The sequence below is a fragment of the Cavia porcellus genome, unplaced genomic scaffold (assembly GCF_034190915.1).
Source record: "Cavia porcellus strain 051 isolate PalLab524CR breed Dunkin Hartley unplaced genomic scaffold, mCavPor4.1 scaffold_1, whole genome shotgun sequence".
In the NCBI taxonomy this organism is placed as follows: domain Eukaryota; kingdom Metazoa; phylum Chordata; class Mammalia; order Rodentia; family Caviidae; genus Cavia; species Cavia porcellus.
In genome coordinates this window covers 143,713,729-143,719,728 of record NW_026947484.1, presented here as the reverse complement: position 1 = coordinate 143,719,728, position 6,000 = coordinate 143,713,729, and positions in this window count along the sequence as shown.

Below are 6,000 nucleotides of genomic sequence, written 5' to 3'. Positions count from 1 at the left end.
ACAATACAAAGGCTAGAAGACAACAAGAGGATCTATAACTTGAGAATAAAGAATGTGAATGAAGAAGCAGGGATACAAACAAAGGAACTACAAAGGCTATTCACAGAAATAATTAAGGAAAACTTCCCAAACATAGGAAAAGGAAATGATATTCAGATATATGAGGCCATACAGAGCCACACCCAGGCATATAATAATCAAGATCCCAGAAATTCAATATAAGAACAGAATATTAAAAGCTGCTAGAGATAAGAAACAGATCACCTATAAAGGAAGGCCCATCAGAATAACAGCAGACTTCTTGACACAAACCATAAAGTCAAGAAGAGCCTGGAGTGAAATATTCCAAGCCCTGAAAGAAAATCACCTCCAGCCCAGATTGATATACCCTGCTAAACTGTCTCTAGAAATTAATGGAGAAACAAGATGCTTCCAAGACAAAGAGGAACTTGGGAAATTCCCAACCACCAATCCAACTCTACAGAGAATACTGCAGGGCATTCTAGAGAGAGAGAAAAGTACCAGGATTCCAACAGCAGTGGCAGAGAGGCCTCAATGAATGGAGCAGAAAGTAGAATGAAGACAAGCAGACAACTAATGGCAAACAAAGAGCATAACAGAAATGAGGCAGAGAAGGTTGGTTATAAACTCTAATATAGATAGCCTTTATACACTAAATTTTTTTAAAAAAAGAGAATCACAGGTAGAGTAGATCAGAAGGTAGGGTCCACTGAGATGCTCTTAATAGGAAATATAATTAACATGAAAAAGGGTATATGGACTGAAAATCAAATATGGGAAAACAATGCTCTATGGGACAGGGAGCCAGAGAGTAATAGGGGCAACTAGACCAGTATTTGTGAATAGGTTGGAAGGACAGGTTCTAATAGGTAAAGGAATATAATTAGACATCAAGTCCAGGAGGGAGAAGGTTCAGAACAACTTAGGTAAATAGCAGGTTTCTCCCACCCCCCAGATAAGGGTCTCATCTAGACCCCTAAAACCGAGGGTCTAGATGAGACCCAGAAATACACAGTGCACCCTGGGGAAGTGAAAGGGGAGGAACGGTCTTTAAAAACACAGCAGAAGGTATTGTTAATAGTGTATCAAGAATTAAAACCCATATTACTCTGATCCGGCCCGCAGATCAATCCATGGGTCTCACCTGGAGAGGGGATCGGGGATGGGGGCAGGGCAAGAGAAAAGAGAGACCAAGACTTGGCAGGATTCCATTCAAGTCTCATTTATTTTTAAAATGGCTACAACTTATATAGGGTGGAGGTGGGCCAAAGGCAGGAAGAAGGCTTAATCTGATAGGTCATTATCACATCCAGTTATATGATGTAAGCAGAGGATTATGGGTAATGTAGGCAGGCTGAAACAGGAAATTTGCTTGTCATGTGCATTGCAGGCAAGGGAAGGATCATGGGAAATGTAGGCTGACACACAAAATGCCCTCAGGTGGGAGGGGCAGGGCAGCAGCAGCTATTCGAAGCTGCTCCCTACATTACTCCACCACTCTGCTTAGATAGATTTTATTCTGTCCTAGTTTGTCTACTTGTATTAGATTTGAGGGCACTAACAGCTATCCCCAAAACACCAGGATATAGCAGAGTAATCACCTTTAATTTCCTATTAACTTAATTTAGAGCCCTGTATGACTTATACTGGTTTATCATGACTGACCTTAGTTAAATCTGGTTTGTGTGATTGCTGTTTGGTATTGACAGATTTTATTCAAAACTTATATGATTGATAGTATCAAGTCTGAGAGTTTATGCAATTACACTGAAGATGACAAGACTCACTATGATACCCCATTCTGGCTTGATTACTACCTGTTTTTGAAGTTTTTATTAATACTGTTATATACTGATATATTCAATTATACTATGTCTGATGATTATAGCCAATGCTATTGAAGATAATAAGAGACAACACAGTAACCATGGTAGAACCCCTTGTACAGTGGTCTTAGATGTCTTTTTCATTTCATGTGTTTATAGGAATATGTTTTGTTTTGTCTTGCTTCGTTTTGTTCCTTCCTCTAATATAGAAAAGATAGAAATACATGTTAAGACTCATGCATGTGTAGAATCAATAAAAAGCTTATGAGAAATGATCTTATGACACATGCTGAAATGAACAAATACTTTGAAGAAAAAGAGACACTACTCTACCCAGTGCTGATCCAGGAGTATCATAATGTGAAACCCAGAAATACTATTATTCATTTGCTCAGAGTGATTTTTTGTTGAACAGAACTGTTTGCAGTCTCACTGTTTGAAACCCCACATTATATGCTCCACTTTTGTATCTTGAAAAACTATTTGTAAGAGGACAATATGTAAATATCAACTAGTGATTCCTTACTGTTTGTTCTTTCTTTGAAAGTATGTATTATTTCCACCCATTTTCTGTTTTGTTTAGTCTTTCTTTAAATAAAATTTTTTTAAAAAAGAGCAAAGGGAGGGAAAGGTGGAAACTATTGTCAATTTCTTATTGTCTTACCTTGAACTCTTGCATTGTTTATACAATTTTATTAGGATTGGCTTTGTTCTGTCTTTTGTTAGATTTTATGCTTTCAGATGGTAAGGGCAGCTATTTTGAATATAATGGGAAATATTATGGTAATCATGGTTTCCCATTATATTGTTTTGAAGTCTTATAAAGCTTTCATTCATTGGTCTGATTTTATTTTGTTTGATTTTATTATGTGAGATGGTATGAACACTAACTTGAAGAAAACAAGACATTATGGTAGCTATTGCTGATTTACTATCATCTTGTTTTGAAGTCCTACTATGCTTTTGTTCTTCTGTTTTGATTGGTTGTATCCTGTTGTATTTTATTTGATTTTATTTTTATTTTTTATTTTATTTTATTTTATTTTTGTCTTTTTCTTTTCTATCAGAACCAGGGATCGAACTCATGACTGCCTGCTTGCAAGGCAGGCACTTATGCCACTGAGCTAAATCCCCAGCCCCTTATTTGATTTTATTATGTGTGATGTAATAGACAAATATGTTTGAGGAAAATAAGGTACTATACAGCCATTGTTTATTTCCTGTTATTTGGTTTTGAAGTTCTATAATTCTTTCATTCTTTTGAATGGTTTTTTTACTACATTGTTATGTTTGATATTATTGTATGTGAAGGTATGCTCAACTATTTCAAAGAAAAGAGACATTATGTTAGCTTCTGTTGATATCCAGTTGTTTGTTTGTGTGTGTGTGTGTATGTGTGTGTGTGAAGTGCTGTGTTGCCTGCATTTTCCAGTTCTGATTTGCTTTGTTTCATTCTGTTTTCTTTTGTTCTCTTTAAAATAAAAAAAGAAAAGAAATTATTCTAATTATTTTCAATATCTGAAAATTCATGGCCTAGATGTAGGTCCATTTTTTGCTCATTTATCTCAACACTTAATAAGAATTTGCAATAATAAAATCACAAATCTCTCTTAAAGCTTAATTTTTCTTCTACTGTGTGATAATTTCCTTCCCTATGTTCTGTCCTTCTGGTGTACCTACTAGCTAAGGATAAATATGAATGAGTTTACTGTACCTGTCAACTTTGAGCTGAAGTTTCTCTAGAGATTTTTCTGGTAGATCAGTTCTTTTCATTATTGTAGTCCCTCTCTGAGTGTCCTGGGTTGATATCTCTTCAATTAATAAAAATGAAAAAAAATCTACCAACAGGCTTATATTCTTTCATTTTCCATAAACTCGTTGACATTCTCCAAGCACATATGGCATTTCTCTCTTTCTCTTAGTTTGTTCCTTTGTATATCCTATATTTTCTTTTCCAACCTTTGTTTTCAGTCTGCCATGTTGCCAGAACACTTGAAGTTTACCTTGGGTGACACAGTTGAAATAAAACAGCTGCACCAATTTCTAAGTGTTGCTATTTTTAAATATAAAATTATATAACAACAGAAAAATACAAGTTTAGTCAAGTATTTTATCAATGTAAAAACAGAATAGGAAGGGAAAAATACTCGCATGTTTTCTTTTTCAAAAAAATGTAATCCAGTGCTTTTCTTTTTCTGTTGTTATTTTTCATTTTAATGTAGAAGGTAGCTCTTGAACTTGTATAGCTTTAAAAACATTCTTTTTCATTTAAGTGAAATCTTAAAAGCTTCTCTGTACAAAACTTAAAATGATTTTCACTAGAGATTTTTCCTGTGTCCTTGGATCAATTTCTGATTCTTTTAAGACATGTTACCCACTGTGATATTAACGTATTATTATAAGAATTGTAACAGCAGGAAACTGCTTTTTTCTTCCTCTGGAGAAGTAAAAAGGATACGTGCCTACACTTACATAAAAATTTCCTTGACATCCAACTTATACTCTTGGCAGTATAAGTGCTGTAGTATCATCTCTTCACATAAGTGGCCTTCTAATGAACTCAAGGATATGTAAGCAAAACACAAATTTATTTCTTTATAACTCTCATATCCAGTTGTTTATAGTTTTCTCAGAAGGCTGACATATCTTTATTCAATAAATATTTGTGCTGATCACTGTATTTTGCCCACAGATACACAGTATATAAGACATCATGCTCTCAAGTAACTATTAAATCTATAAATAGATACAAATAAGTAAACAGCAAATTTCAAAAAAAAAATAAAAACGGAATCAATTCTGTGGCAGAGTTAGCAAAAGATGCCAGAAAATGACACGAATAAAAGAGGACATGAACCCGGAGGAGGTTTAAGGAATTTGCATGAGAGATGGCACCCTAAAGAGGGAGCTGCTGAACTGAGGTTGAAAAGACCAGCACTGAATTGCTAGGCTAAAGACACAGAGGAAAATGGAGAATAAATGGAATAAGAGAAACCCTTCAGCATCCCAAACACATGTGTGAAGACTGGAGGCAGAAGCCATCATGAGCCACAAGGAAAGATGGCAGAAGATGAAACTGAAAAAGGAAACAAGAGCTAGATTCAGTTTCCAGTGTACCACGGCACGGAATGTGACCTTTCTTCTGGAACACAAAGAACTATCTGCTTGGCGTAAGAGTGATTCCTACCCAATCTCTTCAAGAAAGTACTATTTTTATTTCTCATAGATGAGGTAACAACAAGACTTAATTTCAGTATGGGGTTAATGCATGAAGAATAGTACGCCTATGAGGTAAAAAATAAAGATCAACATCAGGATTCAGTGTGAAAACAGGAAAGAATATATAAATGCTGTATATTCTAATGAGAATACACAATAAGGGAGCAGGGGCGAGGGGGGAGATAAAACTGGCAAATTACAGTACAGCTAATGCCATAATAAGTATTTAGATTTTAAATAAGAAATAAGCTAAGTTTTTTGAGCAAGGAAGAGACATGATTATATGTGTGTTCTTCCCAAAGTACATATTCCTACTCTTTATTCCTACTCTGATGTACACATCAGAAAATATGCTACTTGGCTTGAACCAATTTAAGGTTTATTTCTCTTTTAGTTAATTAACAATATGGGTATCTAGATCCGTCACAATGGCTTATTTAATTACTGATATTGGAAACTGATGCTCAACATTCTCTTCAAACTCAACCAAATTGAACATTTATTTGACTTGCCTTTAAGGAACTCAAAGTCTAAAGTTTCAATCAAAAATGGCTTTTGTAAGCCCCTAACATCTTTCTCCATTACCATTCAATGATAGTGAAGTTGAATAGGCACCACTCTTGTGGTAATTCCATGGTTCTCTCTACATTTCTTCATCCTCTTTCTGAACTTCTCTTGAGTTAGTAATCAAGCTAACTTAAAGATAATGATTTAAGTCCTTCTATCATGGGAACTATCAAGTCATAATTTGTCTTCTGGAAATCCAAAAAAGGTTTCTGTTGGCCTTACAACTGTTTTCTCTTAAACAAGGGCAGATTCATGTTGTGTAAGGATGGAATTCATGCACTGTTGGTGGTCATTTTAAGAAAAAAGAATTCAAGATCATGCATATAAATTTCTAACTTTCTTCCTTGGAAAGGAATCCTTATAAATA